Source organism: Bombus vancouverensis, chromosome 5 (assembly GCF_051014615.1).
Source record: "Bombus vancouverensis nearcticus chromosome 5, iyBomVanc1_principal, whole genome shotgun sequence".
In the NCBI taxonomy this organism is placed as follows: domain Eukaryota; kingdom Metazoa; phylum Arthropoda; class Insecta; order Hymenoptera; family Apidae; genus Bombus; species Bombus vancouverensis.
The window spans coordinates 11,375,431-11,400,611 of record NC_134915.1 but is presented as its reverse complement, the minus strand read 5'-3'; the positions used below and the strand labels follow the sequence as shown (position 1 = coordinate 11,400,611).

At 42.1% G+C, this 25,181-nt stretch overlaps 1 protein-coding gene across 4 annotated transcripts in view; it reads right to left on the bottom strand.

Annotated features, from left to right (window-relative positions):
- The window catches only part of LOC117156111 (netrin receptor UNC5C), a 252,403-nt gene that overhangs the window by 14,086 nt on the left and 213,136 nt on the right, over positions 1-25,181 (bottom strand). The window lies entirely within an intron of this gene.

The window sequence follows — 25,181 nt, the reverse complement described above, 5'->3', positions numbered from 1 at the left end:
AGAATAACATTCCACTGATAATTCTTACTATCCAAAACTGGCATAAACTTCATTGAAGTTAGCAACGTGATCTTGACACATTGCGAGGATCCAATTTTCCACCCATTTGTCGGTAAAATAATGTTGTGCGCGGTCATTGTTACTGCGGCTTCGTGTGGCAGCTGATCAGGGCCGGTAAGGATCGAATGAATGTCATCGAAGAGGACGGTCGGGTTGCACGAAGGCGGTTGGCGAACGAGTCGATCGTCGTCGAAGAGGATCCTCGCGGGAACGTATGGGATTTCCGGCGGTCGATCATCGGCGATCCGCTGGAACGTGAAATCGGATCCAACCACGGGAACGGCGTTAGAGGCGTTGTTGATGCTCGTGACGTGTTTCTCGAAGGGAGGGCGGCATGTAACGGTAAACTAGCTTCCGAATCGGTTGGTTACGCGTCTAAGAAACCGATACCTGGCTTGGTGTAAATAAATCGCTTCGAGGGGATCTGTTTCCGTTCCGTCTTGTCCGCTGGATTAACTTTTGTCGATGCTTCACCGTGATCGTTCAACAGAATATCGGCTCAGGTTACTCATCATACAGGTTGAAAAGATTCCTTGAAAGTGAAATGATGATTGGATAGCTGGTAGAGATTCTTCGATTTACGATAGGGAAATCGGTTTCGTAATTTCAATGGAATACTGTTGGCAGAGTGGATTAACGTAAGGTTGCATCGATTCTTTCGACGAAATGGAAGGCTATAGAAATTCTTCGAATCATAATACAATAGAAAAGCTGGTTTTGCTGATTACTTCGAGGAAATTGCTAGTTGATAGACATTTTTTGAGTTATAAGAAAAGAAATGGATAGGAGCATGAATCAACGTATACGAACTGTACCGATCCCCTCTACGTGTGTCTGTATATATTAGCACAAAATCTACTAAATACCGCAGAAAGATCAATTTTGCAATTTTGTTAGAATATAATTAATAAATTCGATCAATATAGTATAAGGTACACGGATTCCTCTGACATAAAGTAGTATGTAGTTGAATACCTGGCACAAATTCTTCGAGTTACGACAGAGAAATCAGTTTCGCAATTCGAACAGAATACAGTTGGTAGCGTGGATCAACGTCAAGGTGTTCTCGTGAAACGGTACTAATGGACTGTGCTGCAATCACGCTGCTTTTACTTAATGGAACAATCCCGGGCCATAGTAAATTACAACGGAACGCGGAGATTTACTTCATGTTTAGAAGACAAGAATGTTGCACCGTGGCAAATGAGATAGGATAACCATTGTTGGAATTTATAGCGCACTATTATGATTGCGCTGTTTCTCAGACGTTTTACGAGATTGTTTTAAGAACTTCGTCCCGAATTTTCTATCGCGTTACTCTTTTTATACGGGCTGTTGAAACAAAGCAGCTCCCTTGGGCGAGATTCTATCAAAGAGCCGCAATTTAATACAGGATATTCTCGACTTCCAAACTTAATTCCAGGAAAATTCGTTCTTGAAGTTAGCGACTGGATTACAGGATTAAAAGGAAAGGATATAATAAAAAATCATCAGGGATATTACATTTTGCCTACACTACCAGCCTAAGTTTAATGAAGTAATCAAATTTCTATTAGTAGGACCTTAAAGAACTACAACTTTTTTCCACAATATAATAAACGATTAATAAATATCAATGTTATGAATCACGATCTGATTCCCCAACAAATAATTCACCGAATTATACTTTGTATAATACCATGACAAAGCCTTAGAGAATTACATTTATTCTTAATGTAACAATTAATAAATATTAACTTTATGCAACAAACATTCATCATCAATACGCATAATTTCCTACTACAATAAAATCCCAGGAAATCCCCGAGCATTAATAAATATCAACCTAACTTCATAACTGTGACATCAATTCATTTCTACTGTATATTCACTAAATATCCAATGACTTATCCCCACTAAGAGCTCCACGATTAACATTCCACATCACATAACTTTCTCAACCCTCCTGGAACCATTACAACACTTCCCCAAGAACAACTTGGTGCAATCTCCACAAAATCACACCCCGTCGTTTCCACGATTAATACTACCCTCGCGCGTCGGATTAGCGAGCGCGCGAAACACACGAAAGCACGAGTGTGCCCCACGTGATTCGAGACGAACACAAAGTTGTCTTAATCCAGATAAATGCGCGTACACGGGGAATAGAGCGCGTTGGCTGGTCGAAGCTTGACTTACATCGATTGCACTTTCTCGCAGATGGCTATCGCGCGCTTTTGCGTTCAACGTCGCCTCTTAAGCCATTTAACGTAAACACACGTAGCAATTTGTCCGATGGTTCATGTCGCCCTCGGGAGCGCCTGCGACCCGTCCAAGTGATAGAAGAAAGAAAGAAAAAGTGACGGAGAGAGGAGAAAAATAGGGTGGTACAATGAGCATCCATAGTTGGGGAAGAAACGAAGGGTGAGTGACAAAGGAGGAATAAGGGAAAAACGGAACACGAGGGAAGGGTGATCATGGATCATGACGTTTTGGGATCATCGAGCCTCTTTGTACAACGTTCTCGCTGCCAAGTGAAGGATTTGTCTGTGAAAGGGGTGTTGACTTTTGGAGAACTGCGATTCAAGCGGAGGTCTGATGCGTAGGAGGTTAATTCTACTTTGGAAGTAGAATTAGTGAATATGGGCAGACAGGGCGACCGTGTGAATTTTGGGCTATCTGTATGGATTAATAGAGATATTTAGTACTTTGAGGCTAAACTCTGGAGTCAGACATTGTGACAGTCTGAATTTTAAATCATTTGGTATAAATTTTGAAAGGCAGATATATGCAGATTAGGAAAGCTATCTATTAATTCGTCGTGTGTTAAATGTTGAAGTAACTTTAATGACCACTTAAATTTCGGAGTCAAATCTGGCGATAGCCTAAATTTTAGTGCCATTTATTATAAATTTTGGGAAGCATATGTAGATTAAGATACTTACTAATGCAGGTGTGTTAAATTTTGAAATTCGATCTGATGATCGCTTACATTTTGGGATCAGGCACTGTAAATTTTAAGCTCCGCACTTTGAATATTCCACATTAATGGAGCTACTATTTCGCTATGGTTTCGTTACATCAGAAAATTCTAAAAATACATTTTTCTAAACCCTATAAAAGTATTTAAAGTAAATTAATATCCTCAACCTCACTACAAGTTCACACACTTAATTTACGCTTAATCTACACTCAATTATCCTCTACAAAATTAATCTAAAAATACAAAAAAGATCTCAAATATACCGACCCTATCCTTCATTTTATCCTACGCTTATCTACACCCCGTACACTGCAAATATCAGGATCAAGAGAACTGAAAAGAAAAAAGAAGAAAGAAAGAACTAGAGCACAAGAGGTAGCGACGGAGAGAAAGACGACACAAGGAAGAAAAGGGACAATAGAAGGACAACGGAAGAGAATAGAGGCGAGGGAAACAATCTGGCAGTGCCAGCCCGCGGCTAGAACGCGGAAAACAACGGAAGAAAGCCCGTGCTCGGTTACTAGCCACGTTCCACAGCCGCGACTAATTACGATCGCTAATTTCGCGCCCGAGTAAGAAAGGAATACACCGTTGACAAAAGTTCTTCCATAGACGGACAAAGGAAGAAAAATCGCCGACTGCTTCCTCGGGAGGAGACGTTCGCGAGTGGGTGGTAAGGTGCTCGTGTGCACGCGTTTAAATAAATTACCACGTGCTCGTTTCACGCGCAGCATGTGATATATCATGTTAAATCGAGATAAGAGGCGGCCAGAATTATTAACGGGCGCGAAGCCTCGAGGCTTACGAGCGTTCGACTGCTTATTGGAAAGGACGCAGGACTCGGTAATGTTGGGCTTTGTTCGAGGAAGCCTCGTCGCCTACGCCTTGCCTCTTGCCAGTTGGTTGAAATATTCAAACGTGGAGTACATTTCCGGTGTACGGAGACGTCGAACGCTGCAAGTTTCGCGAAAGGGCTGTTGCGTGTCTGAAAGGGAAGCTGTTTGCCTCGGGAATGTGGAAACACTGCGAAGGGTGTACAGTGACCCGGAATGAATCCCTTTCCTGATCTCGTTTGATTTCCGCTCAGATTGCGAGTATGAAGGGTGGTTTTGCAAAGTTTTACTTGGTACCTCGTATTGGAGAAATGTTAGATTGTAAGACTTTTAATCACTAAATATAAAATAACAACTATATTACGTATGAGTAAAATAATAATATCTTGTAGGCAATTTTTTAAATCTTTTTTTAACAAATAAGTTTATCTTTATCATTTCGTGTACGTTATTTCAAAGTTGAGAATTTTCTGTTTCATATATGAATTGCAGTTTTATATTTACGTATATAAACGAATCTCCCTTTGGGTCCAGTGAAATATGAACCAGGAATTCCATATGTTACATCCTAATAATAAAATCAAACAGTACAATAACAATTCAATTCTACAACAACTCTCCCCTAATACAATTGGACTCCCTCAATCATTGTCTTTCTGAACTCCTACTCTCTTTCAATTCTTCAACGATTCACTTATTGTCAGAACTTTCTCACTTCTCAATCGTATCGTCTAGATCTATCTTATATCTTATAAATCTCACACGATAACACACATTCTTTTCAGATGCGGTCAAACTTCCACATGGCTAGTATATATGTCAAATCTACGTGTGTATCCTCTAAATTATCCCTTACTCGCTATCAACAGCTTAATACGAACATTCATTTACCGCGCATACGAGTTCTCACTACTACAATAGCATCTAAATTTTCCTAATTTTTCCTTAAACGGAATAAAGTTATCCAATTATAAAACTTCCTAATTTCAATGTACCCAAAATTAATACCGGTGCCACGAAGCGGTGCCAGGTCGTGCTACGTAATTTCGCGCGACTAATTTTAGCCCATGACGCAGTTGGAAATTATGAAACAACCAAAATCTATTAACGCTTCGACCGACGTGTGCGAGCGAAGCGAAACTGAAAACGGCGGGGCCAAAACGATCGCAACAGCGAAATAACTGAAATCGGGTATGGCAGGAGACGTGGCGCGATGATTACGTGCAAACAAACGGTTTTATACTGTTTAATGACGTTCCGCGTCATTAAGCACACATATCGGCGATCTCGTTTAAATCGGATCTCGTTAATTGTGTCCACGGAACATGGAAAATACAAATGACAAACCGTGTAACGATCCGCTCCATCATTAAACAAGGATAATCCCGATCGAGTTCCAAACTCACGTTGTGGAAGGCGTGAGAGGTTAAAGACATTGTGGCGGTCTATCTATGAATCGTAGGAGCAACGATAACATTGACCTGCGCTTCGAAAAGTAGCACATTTAATTTGTCTTACGAAAAAATAGAAGTTTGACTCAGATGTGATTCAGAATATCATACTTCGTTTTTCTTCCCCGAGAGTAGCACATTTGTACGTTTTACTACGAAAGGAATACAGAATACAATGATTTTTAACGAAAAGTAGCATGTTTAGTGCTTCGTAAAATGAAATAAGTTAGACTTACTACTCCTCGTAACGCGGATGGAGTCAAAACATTAACAATTCGACTAGATATCCACGTTAAATTTGCCAGAGGCTGAATAGCAACTATTGGCCCTGTTTCGTCGATAGGGCGCCACGATTGTTATTTAACTCGTCTCGACGTAGGTGTAGTCATGCGAATCAGCTTTCGTAATTCCTTTCTGAGAATCGTACCATGAAATAGGAGTGAGAAGGTTCGAGCAGCTTTCGCTGTAATTCGAGTTTCAGAACGCTTATCGTGACCGCTCGTGGATCGGTGCAATTTGCACGGAAATGGGGTAGAGGCTTATCGACCGCTGTTGGTATCTTGGAGTGGTCTGGTCTTTCGCGGTCTATCGATTTCTATATATATATATATTCTTTGATTTGTGTAATAATGCATCGAAGTCCGGAAAGCTTCAAGAAACTGGATGCACTTAATAAGACTTCGATGATTATCCTCGTTACTACTCGATCGGTAACTGTAACGTTAAATCCAATTCTGACTAAAATATCATTCCAATAAACGTGTCTCGAACAAACTAAACTCTACTGTATCACGATATGGACCACATAACGGTGGAAACTCATTTTTAACATCTTACGTAACTCAATATAACTCTTTGGTTCAATTATCCCCTCTGCACTCTGGATCCGCAACTTTCCTCAAGAGGTTAAAGAACGTTCCGCGAAAAGCTCAAACGTCACTCATACCTCCCTGTTCTTCCGGAAATAGTGCGAGCATTACACAGAACGCTCTACTTTTGCCTCGTGCGGCGAGTATAGCCACAGCTGCACAAATACATCGATTTACCGACGACACGATGTATTATCGATCAACGAAGGAAGCACGACGTTGGTCGTGGCGTTCGATCGATTGTATGCCTCTCTTAGAGGGCTGGCGCTGCTGCCTCCCATATGAAACTCCTTAATATTTCAACGAGCGTGCAGCTGTTGTCTTCGCAAACTCGAGAAAACCGGCTGTTCTCTTCCGCGGCACGGTGACAAAACTGGATGGAAAGGAACTCCGTCGGGGGTGGTGATAGTTCACGTTCCGAGACGACGATGTACGCCCGTTTAGGATACGCGTCGCCGAATATTACTAATTCAACGACCGCTAAGAGGGGTTCGCGGTTTCGGCCACGAAACGTTACACTGGGACACTTATTAGCCATCAGCTATTCATGGCGAAAGTTCTTGCACGTGAACGCGCGAGACCACCAGCACAGTGTTGCATATTCACGCAAGAAGACGAACGATTAACAATCGTGTACGGTCCGAAGAGTAGAACAGTCCTGTTCCTCGAGAAACGCTTCATTAAGTCGAAGACTTCTCTATCTCTCTCTCTCTTTTCCCTGTGGGAGTGGAAGGTGGGGGTGGAGATTCTGGATTCTCGCAATTATTCCGCGGTATTGCTTTTGCTCTAACTAGTGTCTGAATGCCTGGTAATGAATGGTCTATGGATATTTATGCAATTTCGTATTTTTTGATTAAGGAGATGGAATCTAAATGGAGATTTGTTTCGTCGAGTAAATATTTCAAGATTAATTCAGCAAACGAATAAAGGAAATATGAAATACTGTTTTAAGAGTGATGTGGGAATTTTTCAGTGGTTTTTTAAAAGTATCGGTTTGTTACTAAATCGATAATGTAGAGTATAGTAAATGAAGTATGTCGGACAGTCATGAACTTAATGAGTAGAAGGAAGAAATAATAGACAAAAAGTATCGAAGGAAAATTATACAGGAGTGGATGAATAATGCAGAAGTCAGAGGGTTACAAAATTATGATTGCCGTAAGTACGAAGAACAATTTATGGAGATCTATAGCATTTATTATTGGTGGAATACACAACGTGTAAAAACTCGTAAAAAATCATACAACCTGCTTCGGGAAAAATATTCGACCCTAATTGAAAGTAATGAATAATGCACAGATATAAACCAACTACACTGTCTATATTATGTACCTTACTAATACTATAATGCAGCAACGAAATACATAAATTGTCAGATAGATAGAGAACGATTATAAGTAACGATGAACATTATGCCGAATACTAACTGATAGAAAATTCAATTAAAATTGGTTTCTACCTTTTTAAAGAACAAAACGACAGAATTGTCCGATCTGCTCCCATATTTTTGGACGATAAACTGAACGGGAACGTTTTCGAAAATATCGCGAACACTTCGGTCGGTAGAGTAACGACGTCGATTTTAGTAGTCGCTTCACGGGCATTTGACGCTCGTAACTCGGTCCTGATCTCGTGGAGATTTTACGAGACGACCGTGAGGTTCACGGACAACGTTCCGGAACTGCACGGTATGCCGATACACGTTCATCGAGGGATATACGAGGGAAGAACGTGCACACTGCCGACACGGAAGTAAAATTCACGCAAGACGCCGGGACGGAAGGGTTACTTTACCCCGGATAGAACGTCGTACGTTTGCATGACCGACCACTCGATTGCCTCGTCATTCATTTATTATAGCTGATACCGGTCTAAGTATATCCTCGGATCGTGCCTCTGCCTCTTGCCTGGGAGAGGATAGGGAGGGGAAAAATGCAGGTTCGAACGACGATCGAAGGGAACAAAGTGTCTGTCGTGCAACGCGATCGTTCAGAAAGGACAGAACGGGGTGGAGAAACGAGAGAAAAAAGCACGGAGCAGAAGGAACACGCTCTCGATACATCGGTCTATATTTTATTTACGCTGGTAGAGACCTGGAACGATTCTTCGTTCTAAATTTTCTCGCTCTAGCGTCATAGAAAATAGTCTTTTCAGTCACATTGTGCAATATTTCTTCTAAGCCTTTTTATAACTGCGTAATTTCTGCTCTCTCTCTCTGTTCAGCCCTCAATAATAGTGTAAAGATTAAGTACATGTGTTTAAGAAAAGTCTGTATGCGAGTTCAGAATCTAGTACTTCCACGAAACACAACCATGAATGAATGATTGTGAGCATATATGAGACACACATAACAGAAGCCTCGTAAAAGGCTTCCAGTCGATAAAATCATCGGATGTTAAACGTACAAGTAAAAGTACAAGAGACACTTGATTGTCACAAACCAATCTTACCAACCGTAATGTTTATTAAAAAAATCGTGTCAAAAAGAAAGGTTTATCATAACATGCAACACAATCTTCCACCAAGACAAAAAGAAAGTGGAACTTCAGTGAAAAAGGTTCTTAAAACTTAATACAACCTTTCGTCAAACAAAACGCAGGGAGAAAGAGAAATAGAAACTTGTCTGTAAAGAGTCTGAAGGCTCTCAGAAGGGACCAGCAGAAAGCTGCGTATCCTCCCTCCATTTTTAATCTCCCCGGAATAGAGAGAATCAGCAGAATCAAACCGATATTAATCCCAGGGTTTCGCGAGGCTGTAGTCGCGCAGCGTAATCCTTTGACCTTGGTGAAGTGTCCTCGAGAGTATCCGTGGGTGACATAGAATCGTCGAATCGGCTCGTAGATCTCTTGGAATCGTAGTGTTGATAGAGTCCTCGGTATCCGGCGACTCTGTCAAGGAGGCACAAGGGTGAATGTGGGTGGAAGAAAGGGGTAGGGGTGTTGCAAGTAAAGCGAAGGATAGAAGTCAGCAAGCGAGAAAGGAGCACTGTGGAAAGGGAACGCGGAGAGGTCTCGAGAGGATACTCCCGGAGGATTTTCCGGCGTGGAAGGTAGAGGAAAGCCCTGCAGGCTTTTCCCGAGCAGAGAGGTCCTCACAATACGTCGTTACGTGGTGGCTAACCCTCCCCTGCGAGCGAGGGCTCGTCGAGTGGATAATCGTTTTAGGGAGGGCGCCACCGGGCCCCGGCCCTGGTATTACCGCCTTTGTGGACGATGTTTGAACGCCGCCGGCACTCGGGCAATCAGCTCGATTCACAATCAGCGTACTTTCCGCGTCGCGACCGATCGCCACCACGGAAACCACCTCTCTTCGTCGATTAAGTCGTCGTGGCACAGCGCACACGGGGATCCCCCAATACAGTGAATCGGTTCTTTTTTCTGCGCTAGGCCGCACGATTCGTGAAACGGGGGCGGGATGATTCTTGGATCGTCGGTGTTAAACGCGTAATATTTCCACGAAGGGTAAAGAAGAAAGGGAGCACGCCGCTTCTTCTCTATTCTTTTTTCCTCCCGTTCCGTTCTCTTTTTTTTATTTCGTATGTGCATAGAGAGGGAACGCGTCCCATTCGGATGCAAATTCTTTTTTGTTATGGACTGGACTCCGGTGAACAACGTTGACGGGAATTCGATTTATTCGATGGAACTCGGTGGAGCGAGGAGATGGTTTTTTGATTTGGAAACGTATGGAAACGGAATCAGAGGGTTTAGCGATATTCTCCAGTTTATTGGAATTCTTGAACTCGATTACGTGGCTGATAAATATGTCGGTTTTATTCAATGGCCTCAGACAGGACATTCGACGTGCGATTAACCCGTGAGAAGCGTCAATTGTCGCGTAATCGCGTCGCCAAATTTATTATAATTTATTATCGGGCGTTCCGGATGGCGGGCGAGAAGGTATGACAAACTGCAGCCGGGGCAAGAATAGCTCCAAGGCCTTAATCGAGATTCCAGACAGAGTACATTTGCAAGTAATGATTAATTCATCGGTTCATGAATTAAAATGTTCACGATCTCCATTGTAACGGTGAACGTTCCTCCTCCGTCCATTGAGTGAGCATCGCCCGCCGCGTAAATCCGCCGCGGGAGGAAGTTGCGTGCGAATGCAGAGTTAATTTCGGCCTACGCGTAACTGCCGCCAACCATTCTTCGAATTATGCTTCTATTAAAACAGAACAAACGGAAAGACCTATTCAATTTTTTGATTTATATATCAGCCTCTTACAAACCACACTGATTAATCTTTGCTCATTTCTTAATTTCATTACTGATATGCATAATTTCGATTCGATCTTTCATCAAACGAATTATATATTTCCATAAATTTATAATTTTGTTTCCAGAAATATAAAACTTTGTTTAATTATTTTACCGTCGATTTAAACATTTCTCCTTACCACCCCAAAACTGAACATCGTCGTACATCTCAGCATCCTTTTGTTTACCACTAATTTCCAAATCATTGGAGAAGGTTTACACGCGTCAAAACAGCATCGTAACCGATTGCTTGTCATTATTCCGAAACAAGCCACCCCCATAGATCTAGGGGATGTTAAACCAAAATGTCCTCCGGTAAACGCGGGAAATTCTAGCTGCACAGTGTATAGTAGCAAGTTGGTGTACAAAAGGAAGGTCTGACACAGCCTTCCGCCAGTAGAAACGGAATCGCAAGCGGCAATTCCGCCATGTGATGTTCGGTAAACCACGACCTGGCTTCGAGACCGACGAGAAAATCGTCGTTTCGGATGGGCACGATCGTTCAATTATCTCGTATACAGCATTTACATAACGCGCATGGTCCGTTCGTCAGCGTGGCGCTTTTCACTACCAACGGAAGCACCGCCATCCCTCGTTCGAACGGTGGCTTGCGAGCATCGGCACCCTCCACGACGGCCACGAGCTCGCGGCAACCGAAGTAATTACAGACGCGTTTCAGAGAGTACCGACTGAATACAGAAATTATGCAGATGGTGTAATAATATTCGCCACACGTTTGCCCGGGTCAATATTGAACTAAGCTTGCTCGTAATTCCTCGCAGAAGACGCGCGCCTCGCAAAAACTCGGTTTACGACGCGGCCGTCTAATTCGCTCCGGGAAAAAGAGGAATTTTGTTCTCTTTCCCTAACCATTCCGATTGTCCTTGACTGTCTACGCTGATTCATGAAAGTGTTTGAGCGTTTACCATAGTACATTTTTACATCGTATGTGTTGTATAAAGAATATTAATGTTTCATTGTTGTTATACGGCAGAAAAAGATTGAGTGAGTTATCATGTAACCTATTGAAAAAATCGAACGCGACAGGTGGATGAATAATGAATATCTATCTGTAGAATAAGTATAGATATAAAGGGATTTTAGTATAAAAGTACGAGCGAGTCTTATATTCTTTAGTCTCTTTGTATTATTAAATTGTTTCCTGAATTTATATCGAGTCGCCCGGAAAGTTCGTTCCGATTTACATTTCGATTCTATGTATGTTTATTGAATTATATAGGTGACATTTTGTTCCACAACCTTTGTCCATCCTTCACGTAACTTGAATACTCCATCCTCCCAGAACCTCTCAGATTTTTCGGCGAAAAACTTTTCAATATGATCTTTCGTGTCGACCAAATTCCCTGAAGGTCGGAACGATCTTTCAAGATAGTATCGTATGGAATTGTGGCTTAAAGGTTTACTAGAAATAGTAGGTAAATTAAAATTTCTACATAATAATCTACAGAAAATTAAAGAAGAGAGAATACCTCTCCTCTTTTTCGTCACACTATTCCATGATTGTTTCTGGCATCGAGTTGCAATATTTTCCAAGCAAAACCCAACACCGCTGCGTATGATTCCACATAAGGATTCTCCAGTTTGGAATCCAATACTCCTTTAAAATCTCAGTATCCCGCCATAAATCCGTGTCGATTCGACTTCCCGTGCCCGGTCCATTCGCGTCGCTAGCGCGACACAATCGTCGCGGCGTGTGCCGTGGTACTCGAGGCGGACTGCCGGCGAATCGCTCTATAAATCAGCCGTTAGCGAGTCAATTGAGACGTCGCGAGCACTCTTCCGCGTCCCTGGTCCGCGTCGTTGCAGGCTTTTTGTCGGCTGGCACGAGGGGCGCCGCGATGCCGGTCGTTAAACGCAGCCGTACTCGAGTACCCAAGTAACGATATGCTAAAACCTGCGGTAGAATCGTTCATCCCCCTGTGTTCCACCGTTCTGCTTTTCTCGGCCGTCAACGATGTTCTCTTTTTCCGCGATCTTCCACTCTCTCTTCTCATCTTCTTTTCTCACCTTGCGTTTGTATCGGTAGTTTCTCTTCCGTGGATATTCGTCTGTTGATTTCGTCTCTCTTCAACCACTGGGCGGGGAGATGCAGCGACCACTACCGCAACCCTCGTGGCCTGGTCGAACTTAACGGTGGCACAGCCGATGGCAAAGTGGCCTCTTGACGGTGAATTACGTCAAAAGCTTCGTTTCACGGGGCCGGTGACCATAACGCAGCTCGTTACCGATGCGGACGCCCCGGGAAACCGCAACAGGCGAGTGCACTCGTAAGAAAATATAACGTGCCTTGCGCTGGACGTGCCGCGCCACCCTCTCGCAACCCACCACCCCGTTCTGTCGCGCGGTTTGATGTACCGCTGCGTCACTTTATATCCCCGGGGGCTGTAATGACCTATTTAGCAACGCGCGAGCATCGTTTTTTGACGTGCCTCGTATTTCGTATTTTCGAGGGTTGATTGTGCGTTTAACGAGCGACGATTTTTCTCTGCTTTCTTTTTTTGAGTGGAGTTAACCAGGGGGAAGTTTGTTCCGCAATAAATCACGGAATAAAGGATGTTGAACACACTGGCTCGGTTTTCTTTATAGAAAAATAGCGGGATATTGTGAGTTTTATACGTTGAACGAGGTAAAATGTAGAAATTTTACGACGCGATAGGGAATGAAATATTAATTTTTCAGGGGTTGCGAGTTTCGTTTGGGATATCGAATCGTAAAATTCAATCGACCTTTTCCCTACTGCCTCGCCATATTTTTCTGGTTTAAGCGTAACCTCCGTGCTCGCGGCCAATTAAATCGACGAAGCGCGAGCAAAGGTTTCGCTGTGGCGCGTTTTGGGCAGCGCTGTACTCCGGGCAGTGTTATTATTTAACCGTATCAAGATCGAAAAATACAAGCAACCGAGAGGGCACACGATAAACTTCCGTGGCACTGTGCCGGGAAAACTATCAACTGTTACCCTGTAAAAGTAATTGGTTCATAACTCTACCTCTCTCTTTCTCTCTGGCTGTGATTGTGTCGTGAAACTTTCAAATGTACAGCGACACAGAGTAAATACAATATTTATCGAACTAGCGGAAACCACTTCTACATTATATACACCGTAAACTTTCCTTTTCCGAAACACAATGTTCCGGCCAAGAGAACTTATCGCCTAAAGTTTTATGACCATCTTGGCTTCCGCTTGAGCAGTTGGTAACGTTGGATCGTTTGGTTGTTCAGTATGAAACTATATTCCAGACATCAAAGGAATTATAGCATCCATTATACTCTATAATTTAACCCTTCAATGATTGTTTGATAACCACAATACTTTGATTTAATTTCAAGATATTTAATATTAATTTATATTCTATCATTTACGTTCGCCAAATGCTATTAATCTTTTGAGAAATATCGGCATGACATTTTTATGTCCTCCTTGAAGAAGCTAATGATGTCTATCACATGAAACACTAATGACATATCATAAATTACGTTGTGATTGCATTACATTATAAACAAGAGTAAATCAAAGAACATGTTCAAATATTAAGAAACTTACTCTTATAGATCGCTTACAATCCAATTACACCTATTGGGAATTACAAATATAATAGAACAAACAAATAATACACAAATATGACCCTCCAAAAAACAGAATTTCTTTATACGCATGTCACTTTAAACAACTTCTTCAAAGAAAAAGTATTTATTTCTTAACAGCAAGCAGAATCTTCTCAACAACCACCCCGTGTACGATTACTCGACACACTGAACGCAAGAAGACGTTCACCACTTGGTTAGAAGCGAAACTTGCTCATGTCACACTACTCGAAGAGCATTTTACATCTCGATCGTTAACATCGCCTCGAAACGCGTCGCAGATCTCGATAACGAGGGATCATGAAGAATACGCCACACAATGGACCATCACTGGCGTCTTTTGTTCCCCCTCTTTTTCCCTTCTCTTCGTTTCTCAGGTAGTCTGTAAAGTTTTGGACGGAAACGGGAGCGTATCAGGTGGAATTTAATCATATAAATGGACGAGCGTCCGAATCGGCTCGACGAAAAATAAAAGTTTCACGCGGCACCGACCATCCCCTCCAGGTTTTGCTGCCTCGAACCCCTACGGAATTTTTCCGATCGAATTAGCCACGGCGAAACTTTGCTCGCACTGCTTTCGAGCCGACCATTCGCCCCTCTCAACTCGTTCCTCTATTTCTTTCTTTTTTTTCAGTTTTCCACAAGGTCTGCGTTTCGAAACCAACTCCCCCCTCTATTTATGCAGGACAGCTCTTTTTTTGCCACGGGACGAACCGCCGGGGTGAACTGACCAGCTCTCGACTGAAAGTCGAGGGAGTGGATGTTGCAAATTTCAGTCCTTTCTCTTTTTAATGATGCGTCGCGCAGGGATCGAAGCGTTGATTATCCAACTTTTATTGGCGACTGAGTGACGAGACGGCGGCACCTCAAAATTAGCATGAGAAAATTGTGTGGTGTCCATAATGAGAGTGTGTTTTAAAATATAAATGATGTATGAAATTTAAAATTATGCATCTCGATGATTCGTAAGAGTATTGCAATAAAATTGCAAATTAGTCGTCTGTTTGCCAACGAAAAATGTATAATATGAAATATTGTAATACATTTCGTATATTTCGTAAAATATATACGCTCTTTTTAGGAGGAATTTCTTTCAATGTAAATCCGGATGTTTCTCAAGTGTATACGCGAAAGTAACGATCGAAGAAGCTCGAAAGTTGCTCTTGTTTTGCTCCAGCGTCACGTTTGCGGTCTCCACAGTGTTGTCACGGTATTCCATAGGAACCGTTCGGAAAGAAAAAGACTCGACGGAACAAGCGAAGACTCAACGAAACAAATAAAGATTCACGACACGATCGAATCCTCGTTTTTTGAAAGCAACGATCCGTTCGAGGGTGATAGGGCGTGACATTGTAACTCGTGAGGAGGTTGCTCTTGTTTTTGATAAATATTTAAAAATCGACATATAGCCCACTTCGTCTCTAGCTACAATTCTTCTTTTTAAATATTTCCCTTTTAATAAATTGTATTTTCGGTCATTAAAATTGAACTCCCTAGGGACGATTTCTCGAAAGTTAACAAGCGATAATTGACTTTTTTTTGAAGAGAGATTGTTACTCGTTAAAGTTAATTATTCATCAGGAACGTAAAGTAAAATGCGACTAACTTGGAACAGAACAAAGGAAATTGTTGTAATATTCATAAATCAAAGATAGCTTTTTACCTAATAAATTATTTTAACGATAATGCTTGCTTTTATCTCGTTTCTGAAGCTCGCACTCTTCTTTATAAGGTCGTACACACTTCAGCAAGTGAAATAACTCGAAATCAACGATGAGAAAGTGGCGCCATTCGAGACGAATAATGTTTCTTTATCGACGCATAACCAGCGCGTTCGCAACAGCTCGCAAATTCCGGCGTAATACATTTTCCAATTGAAAATTCCACTGAAGCACACGCAGCCTGCATAAAGCATCATTAGAGAATCGTATTCTTGAGATACGACCGATTCGACGCGTGCACAATCCAATTTGCTTCCACTGAGTCCAACAGAGAAATCTATTCGAGCGGACACCTCGCGCGTTAAAAGCAAGAAAAATCAGGCTTTATGGATATTTTCACGCTCGTTTAACGCGTTCTTTTAACCACGTCACGAGCCATTTCAGCAGCTGATTCTTAATTTCTGGCTTGATAATCTATGCTCCTCTTGACGCTTCCTTGCTCGTCAATATCGTCGGTTTTCTAAAAGTGAAACATCTAACAATAAAAACGTTTCACCCTTCGTGTAAACCAATCATATATAATTGAATATCATAAAATCGCTTTAGAAAATTATTGTAAATCCTAAACTCCAATTCTGTTAAACTTACGACACTAAGTATATATTAATAAGAACTGCAAAGAACACTAGTATACACCGAACTCCAAATAATTCCACAAACAGATGTACTAAACAATTTTATCTCGCACGGCAAATAATACCCCGGGATACCCGTTATAAAGAACAAACAAAATTCGAAGTAACGCGACTGAAAGCGTCCTCGACTGTGTTTGAACCAGGTAGGTGTACCTCGAATCATCGATACGGTGTCACGGTGTTCGAAACGAGGCAAACGTTCTCAGCGTAGCTATATTGTCTCAGCAAACTCGAAGTGAGGTGAGCGATGGGAGCGAGGGAAAAGCAAATAGCCGGTCATCCCGCGGCAGAACTTATCGTTTCTAAAATGGCAGCCGGAGGGTCGCGGTCGTCCCTTTGCGACGAATCTTATCGAGACTGACGAACCGGGGCTACAAACTGCGGCTTGCTTTCGGGAAAGCAAACAAAACCTCAAAACGGACGTAGAACCGCGAAGAAAGCCGAGGCAAATAAGAAACAGATAGACTAAGAAATATCGTAAGGCAAAGAGGGTGGGAGAAGAGAGAACGACACGAGAAGAAATAAAACACGAGAAAAAAAAACGCTAGAGGACAGAAAAGTGTCCTGTGTCCGTTGTAGGAATCAGTCGGAGCAATGAGAAGGAGAACAACAGGAGGAAGAAGGGTAAGAAGACAAATCGACGTTGAGAAGAATGGAAGAAAGTCAAAAGAGGAAAAAGGAAGAACAGAAAGGCAAGGAATCACCTTTCGGTTCCCACGAGATTTTACGTCTCGCGACCGACCCTGGGGAGACGATGGAAGCGGAATCAATTTTACGGGCGGACGGGCATCGATGCCTCGCCGATTGGCATCGATCCGATCGAAGTATCTGGAGGTCTCGATCTTCTGGGAGTCGCGAAATTGCCCGACCTCGGAAATCCCGTCCGCCGCCTTTCTTCCGGTCCTCGTCGTCGAGGAAGCCGCTTACGTTGGTCCTTGGTCTCGTCCAATTTGTGGCCTTCCCGGGTCCCGCTGTGTTTCGTTGTCTTCGGGAAGGGAAGAACGAGGTTCGTCCTCCGTCGTCCTTTTCAAAGAGCTCGATCCAAGTATCCGTGGAAGATCGAAACGGAAGAAACATGAGCAGCGCGGGCAAAATGTTATTGGAAACTGTTCGAGTCATGCGACACTCGCTGGCACCTCGTTTCTGACGTTTTCGCATTCCGCGTTTCTCTTTCGCTTTACTGTCGCGACGTTCACATTGTTTATGGTTGTATGAAAATCAGGAAAGATGGTAAATGGGGCAGGGAACGAGATTCTGATCGTTTCGATTTCGATCGCGATGAAGCGGATTGAATTTCGTTTTGAGGATGGTGGAGCTTTTCTGCGTAACGATGTACGGAAAGGGGGTTGCTTTACCATTACAGAGTTCTCGTTTCGCTGATGGCATGGAAAATTGTATTGAGTTTGATATCGGTTAAAATCGAGGAACGTTATAGCGAAATGGGACTGATTCTAAATCTGCATTATTCATCTTCTATCTGGCTATTCTACTATATATGCTTATTATTCAATTGTACTTTAAAGATACATATATAAAGTGTACCTCTTACTCCCCATAATTCTTACTGTAAATTTAAGCATCTAGAGGCAGATGTACGTCAAAGACTGTGCTGGAAGCTACATCGAGCTATTACGACGTCGATGAGAGAACAACAGAGGAAAATAAAAAGAACGTAAAACAGGGCAACGTTTCACGGTGTAAGACAAGAGAATGACGGAGGTGCTGCTCGAAAACGGCACCATCGTCGTTGTCGTCGTCGTCGTCGTCGCCGAACGACCAAGGGAACACGACACTGAGCAACACGAGGGCGGAGAAGAACACGAAAACTCGCTGCCTCGTAATTAATAACCGTTCGAACAGCGTGCACCAGGCGTGGGCGTCGCAAAGTGGCTGTCGTTAGTCGCTCGTTGAGACGGCGCCTTGCCGCCTGGACTCGTTCGCACTTCGTACCTCTTGCGTGCAACCCCGTCGAAAAGCTGATTTCGTAATGTTTCACCGAGAACGGAGAAAAATCTCGGGTAATTATTCCTTCCAGCCGCTGTCTTTCTACCCGCGTGCTACCAACAGCGACTCATTTTTTTTCCTGGCGTACTCAACCCTCACGTTTTCACTGTAATCGTATGGCTACGTGTTTAAAATGTTACGTTCACTAGAGGTTAATTATAGCAGTGTAGATAAGGAGAGTATGTATATTTATGCAAAGTTGTATTTTTACGAACGCGAAGGAACAAATGGAATCAATCCCAGCTTTTTTATTTCTATCCTAGCAATTTTCTATCACGATAAATCAAGATTATTTCACATCAGATCTAAACTTGTTTGAAATGAGAGCTATATTAATAAGCTCATACTTTTCAACTATTTATATGCTACCTTTATTTATTTTCATATATGGAGTCTATAATTCGTCAGAATGATATCGACAGGAATGTATATAGAGTAAGTACGATATCACAGGGTGACAATTTTCTTCCATTATTATGAATAATATTCTGAATGAAATTTGTTAATGATTTTACTTGTTAATTATTTCTTGCAATTCTGTATAATGTAAATGTGTGAATACAATATGAAATATTACATTCAAAGGAATTTGTACGTTCGAAATTGGAGAGCAATTACACATAGAATCGAAAGGACGGGTGTGGAAATATCGAAGGTATATAACCGATCGACCAGCAAAACTTGAACGCTTTGTGCGACGAGACTGGGACGAGTCACGATTATCTGGCAAAGTTTGAAAATTCGATATTGTAATTTTGGATAAAAGCGATTACGTTTAAAGCAGCGGGATTCGATGTTTAGCCACGTTAATATCGATCATCTGTACACAATTAAGGCAATATAATATCGCTGGAGTTTCAGATGAAAGCAAGCCCCGGCTATAAAATCTGCTCTTTCAACGGACCCAAGTGCCCATGAAATTAAAAGCTTTCCATCTAATTGCGATAACATCGAACGCGATTAACCGATAATTCTCGATAAATGTGATTATATATGAAATTTCGTGCATAACTGGCCTCTGTGTAATTTCAAAGCCTCGACATGTTCATGACCATGAACATCCTGAAACGAAAAAGCTATCGAACTTCTCAGAAATCAAACAGATCATTAACTGATCATTAATATCCAAACGTGAGGGAAACAAATATTTAATTTCGTAGCTTTACTCGTTGCAAGAAGATGACATAAATAAATTCTATGGTAAATTTAAAAAACAATATTTGTAACATCATCGCTTTCTCGAACTTCCTAATTCACTGAATCGATCAAAATATTTTCTGCTATTGCAAAATCTCGAAATGTTCAGTCCACGAGAATTCTAAAATGGAAAAGTAATTACTTGTTTCCTTAAATGCAAAGAAGACCAAAAGAAGAAGAGCGAGGGAAAAAAGAATCTTGATCAGGCTTTCGTTTCACGTTCGAACAACGCTCCTTTTGTTTCCATCGTTTTGGAACCGCTCGAAGGGAAAGAGAGAACTTCCACATCGTGCATCGATCACCGCAAAACTCGAAGCAACTTTTTCAAGAATCCCTTTGAATTTCTTCCCCGTTGCTTCAGTCAGTTTCGACTACAGAGAAAACGAGCTCTCTTTCCTCTCTCCTTTTCCTTTCACTCCGACACACAGACATTTCTCTTCGATGAACGTTAGCGTATTTTCCTTTCTTCTCTTCTTTCTCTCTCTTTTTCTCTCTTGCCAACTTTTTTTTTTTACATATCGTAATAGCTCAGGCCTGCCGTCTTTGACGCCCTTTGTCGCGCATCAGCGGCGCGAGTTTCGAGACATCGCTCTTCCTTGAAACTTTCTCATTCGTCAAATTAGAATTCGCCTTTCCGCCGGCGCGACGGCGACGCTCCCCGGAGGCTCTCTCGCTCTCCAACGCCACCTCTCCTCGCCTTCGTCGAGACAATGGATCAAAGGATCACACACAGCCTCTCCTGGACCTTAAATTCCGCTGTTGCTGCTCTCCCAAGGAACACCGACCGACGGGGCACGTCGAAAAGTCGCGTCGCGACGCGATTGTCACCAAACCCCTCCCCTGGAAAGATCAAACGACCAACCGGGACACGAGTCGCTCGTTTCCAAGTGTTTCCCATCGAGATCTCTCTGAACCTGTCTACTTCCGAAGAAAAATAAAATTGTACTAACAGATGGGGGAAGAGGTGGGTTTTTTAAATATTTTAGTTTGGAGTTTGGAATTTATCGAAGATTTGTAATGTTGGTTATTCACAGCACGAATGTTATTGAGACATCAATCATGCAGTTTGGAAGAGTTTGAAGTAGTAGGACTTCATTGGGTTTTGAACATGAAGGATCGAAAGACATATATATTGATGACTTCTTCTAAAGGCCTTTGATTCTAAAAGAATAGCACTGATGCCATATATCGCCTAATGTAATATCTAACATCTTTTCTTCTTGGAGTACAACAATAAGCGTAAACAAAATGTAGGAAATTACCTTTTCAAATACGATATAATGTAAATAACTCCGATTTAAATGTAATATAATTAACTCCAATTCTAATACAATTTAAACAGAATATCATTCTAGAAGAATTAAAAATTCTCCTAATTTTTAATACTTCTTACGTTTCTCCTCCGTGTCTTTTCTAGTAATAGTACCATGAAAGTGCATAGCATAGTATCATATAATACAGTAACACCCGTACATAAACGCTGGGTTATTCGTCTCTTAATAGTCCAAATGATCGTCTTCGTCGAGATAAACGTGGCGAAAACTTTGGAAACTGAATCCATCATGGAGATCGTAAAATATTAAACCGCACAATATCAAAGCACAATATTCTGACTCAGCATCGTAAAGTCTTTAATGAGTATTATCGAGACTCCTGACATCTACACATGACAGAAAGCGGTGTGAAACGTTACTCGATAACACGGTCGGGTTGGTCTTTAATCGAAGCACGCATTGCGACGCTATCGTTCGTACTGGATGATATAAGAGTTTGATGCTGCAGACCGTTCGATTGGCTCGTTTCACGGATTTGATGTACGACGCCCGGCCATGGATCGTTTCTCGCTGCACAGCCGTGAAATCAATTTTGGGATCTGTCGTTGGAACTCGCCACTAAACTCAGATCTCGCTGTTTTTGCGTGGATCTGAGCCACCGGTTGGAAAATAGATCAATAGATAGGAGATATGTGAGCAGATAAATGGCTAAAATAGAGGAAAGGAGGAGTAAAGAACTGGCAAGAGGGTGTTTTCTTTTTGAACGATTTTTTTTACCTTCGACAAATTTTTATATTTTAATAATATTTCTGCTTTCGAAGAAATCTAAGAGTACGTGTATTTTTAGGAATATTATAACAAGATAGTTGGTGAGTGGAAGTCTGGGGTAAATCAGAAGATAATTTGATCGCCGATCTTGTTACTTTATTCATTATTTATTCATAGTTTGTTAGTTGCAGCTCTTATTATTGAAATATTATTGAGCAGAGCTGTATTTTACGTTGAGTATAATAAACGTGCAGCTTGACGATATTAACTTTTTCAACGATGAATTCATTTAGTTCAAAAAACACCTATTTGTTTACTTTTCGGTTAAGTTTATTTCAAATATATCTAGAAATATTAAGATATAACTAATATCGAAAAAAACTTCGACACGCTTGAGGAAAATATTACGTAAGTGTAGAAATAGCTCATTTTATCTTTTCAACTGGAGTTTGAATTAAAGAAAAGGTCTATCCGACATTTCTATTAATTTAGAAAGAGTATCAAGCTTTTCCTAAAATTTTATTTTCATTTAACCTTCGTATCCCTCCATCTTTTAAAAACAAATTTCAATCCTACAGTCTTAAAAATACTCTCCATTCCTAGAAATAATTACGAGACCAAATTTAAAGAGAAGGTGAAACAAAAACATCAGAAGGCACGAGAAAGGATAAATAAAGAAAAAGGAATAAAAAGAACGAACGGGAGTCACCGGTGAGAAAAGAAAAAAGCAATCGAAAGCAGATGGAATGATCAACGAAAACAAAAGTGGGGGAGGGAATTAGCAGAGGCAGGCAAGGAGAAGAGAGGTCTGGGACAGAATCAGGGTGGAGAAGAAGCGAATGCTTCGACTTATATAAGGCGACTCAATTAGGATTAGCCAGTTGCCTCGGAGTCTTTAGGTCTTTGCTCGCTGATCTCCGACTTCGTCTCATCGGCTTAGGATTTACCTAAGGATCTTATTGGCATCGAGAGCGAACGATCGATACGCCCACCGTTCACGAAGCTACGCTCACGAAGTCACGAAATCGTGATCTCTTCGTCGACAATGGGACATACGACGGCCACCTACCGTCCGTGAACTAAGGAATGACTAAGAAAGTTCAGAAAACCGTTCCTATTGGGACGAAGCCGTAACATTAACCCCTTCCACTTTCTTTCAATCCGTCGCTTTTCGATAGGACGAAATCTAACCAAGCAGAGAAGATGGAGTAATTAAATCTGGTTTAAAGCTCCTCCGACTAAAACTTATCTTCGATCCTCTCTAGAATGGCCGTAGTATTGAATTCTGAACTCTAGTACCCAAGTCTTTCGATTCATTTTTTATCCAATCATATCTTCTTACAGATAGAGAACTTTTTCATTCACTTGAAACATATTCAGTGTCTATTCAATTTAACTAGTGATGTACGAAGAGCAATATTACGGAGAATATTATATGAAATTGAGAAATGATTGTGATTTCAACTTAAGGAAGAAAATAATCCACAACCATCAGAATTATCCTGAGGATTGTCTTCTACTTAAAGGTACATCACGAATGAGTTAAACTTGAAGAAAATATACAACAATAATCATTGACGTGCTACATGATTTTTCGTTTAAGTTTTATGCCATACTTTTCTTCAAAAAATTCAGAGTCATTTCATTTCTGGAAACAAGATTGGAACATGAAGATTTACCAGACTTAAATTGCTATTTCCATCAATAGAAACAAAGCGTGCTCGCCAAGATCAAAAGAAAAATCGTATTTAAAAAGTCAAGCCCCTGTGTCCAATCTCATCCTCCATCATCCCTGAGCAAAAATATGAAACAGAGAAAAAAGTAAACGCATACGTTGCACACGCAGAGCCACGTCACACCAGAACAATAATTATTCCATAGAGATAACTTGCGATGCCGTTTCCCGATCGAGCCATTCGAAAAAAGCAAACCTTTATTTTTTTTTCCCGGATCGAACTGTGCGGGGGATATTCGGTTCTCTGATGACGGTCGTTTTCCCATCGACGATATCCAGCTCTTTCCACCTTTCCTGCGGAACTTCTGGCTGTCTCTTCCCCGTCCGAGAATAATAAGTTTCCGGCGATGTGACCCGTGAAAATCGAATACGCTTGCACCGGTTGCAGCGACAGCTCGGCCGACAAGGCAACTCCGCGTCCGGTCGACTCAGTTATGGAAATCCCTTCGGCGCGTCGGCTCATCACCGTCGCGCCAGCTCATGCTGTTTCCCGACCAGTCAGCTTCCTGTCGTCAAACCCTGTTCAAAGTCAATCGCGAAATCTCGTTATTCCGGGCCGCGTCTACGTTATAACGAGAAAAACCGTGTTCACCGGCCGCGGCGACGTAATATCGAAACATCCTGATTGCCCGCGATACACGCACCAGTTGCGTTTCACGATGTCGAATCCGCGATGCTCTTTCCCCCCTTTATCTCGTCTGTATACGTGCAATTCGGACGTCGTTTCAATCGATACATCGATAGCTACTAGAGAGGGAGAGCGTAGAATTCGTGGGATTAATATACCCGTCAGACAGATATTGCACGCTTCTGTTCACAAATATCAGAACACTTGCTTATTCGCTATAAGGTATTATAATTGATCTGGATCGTGAAAAGAACGATTAATCCAGCAGAGTTACGTAAATCCGACGAAACAAAATTAGATAATAGAAATAAAGCGAAAGAAATTGCAAATGAAGTTTGCTGTGAAGGTCCTTAACTGGTTAACTCTTTGCGATCGGAGGTGGCACACCTAATCGACAAATTTAAAATACAGCCTCTGTGGCGAAGGGTTAATAACCTTACTCAGCTTCACGTTAGAGAAATTATTAGCAAAAAGAGATAGTAAAACGATTACAGCCAAGAATTATATGTCTCAACACGTATCATTCTGCCACTAAATACAGAAGTGCCGCAACAGGCTATTAGCAAAATACTACTCTCTATCCCTTCTCCGAAACTCGCCCTCGAGCTGCGAAAAGCAACGAAAATTAAACCTGTCCGGCCTACAAGTTGCCGTGCACGGTTCGCCAAGCAAGTTCACCGTCTCAGTCGAAGCGTTAAGAAGGTATTCGACGGGACTCGGAAACGGACGCTGGTTTCCCACACCGGAAACAAGAAGTTTGCATAACGCGGCCCGCGAAACTTTTGATCGAGGGGTGGCCCAAGTTTGGCCATGCGGAGGGTTAACCTCCTGGAGGGCATGATCGCGAGTAGTATGATGGAGAAGGGAATACTACGAAAGAGAAGGGGTGCAGCCATGGCTCATTGTTTGCCTGGAGCTCGATTACGGGTTAATAACGTTACCGTGACCCCTGGCTTCGTCTTGGCTCGCGCAACGCCGGTGGTTTTGAGGAAGACCGCTTTTGCCCGTCGAAGTCGGTCGCATAAAGGAGCGGATCGCCCGATCCAATTACCCGACTAGCTAGTTTCTTCGTTCGTGGCTCGTTAGTGGGACGAAGGAGGCACGGGCGAGCTTAAGGCGTGTTCGTAAGACTTCCTCGCGTCTCTCGCGCCCCCGGATCGAGTTACCGAAGATCGAACGCAAAAA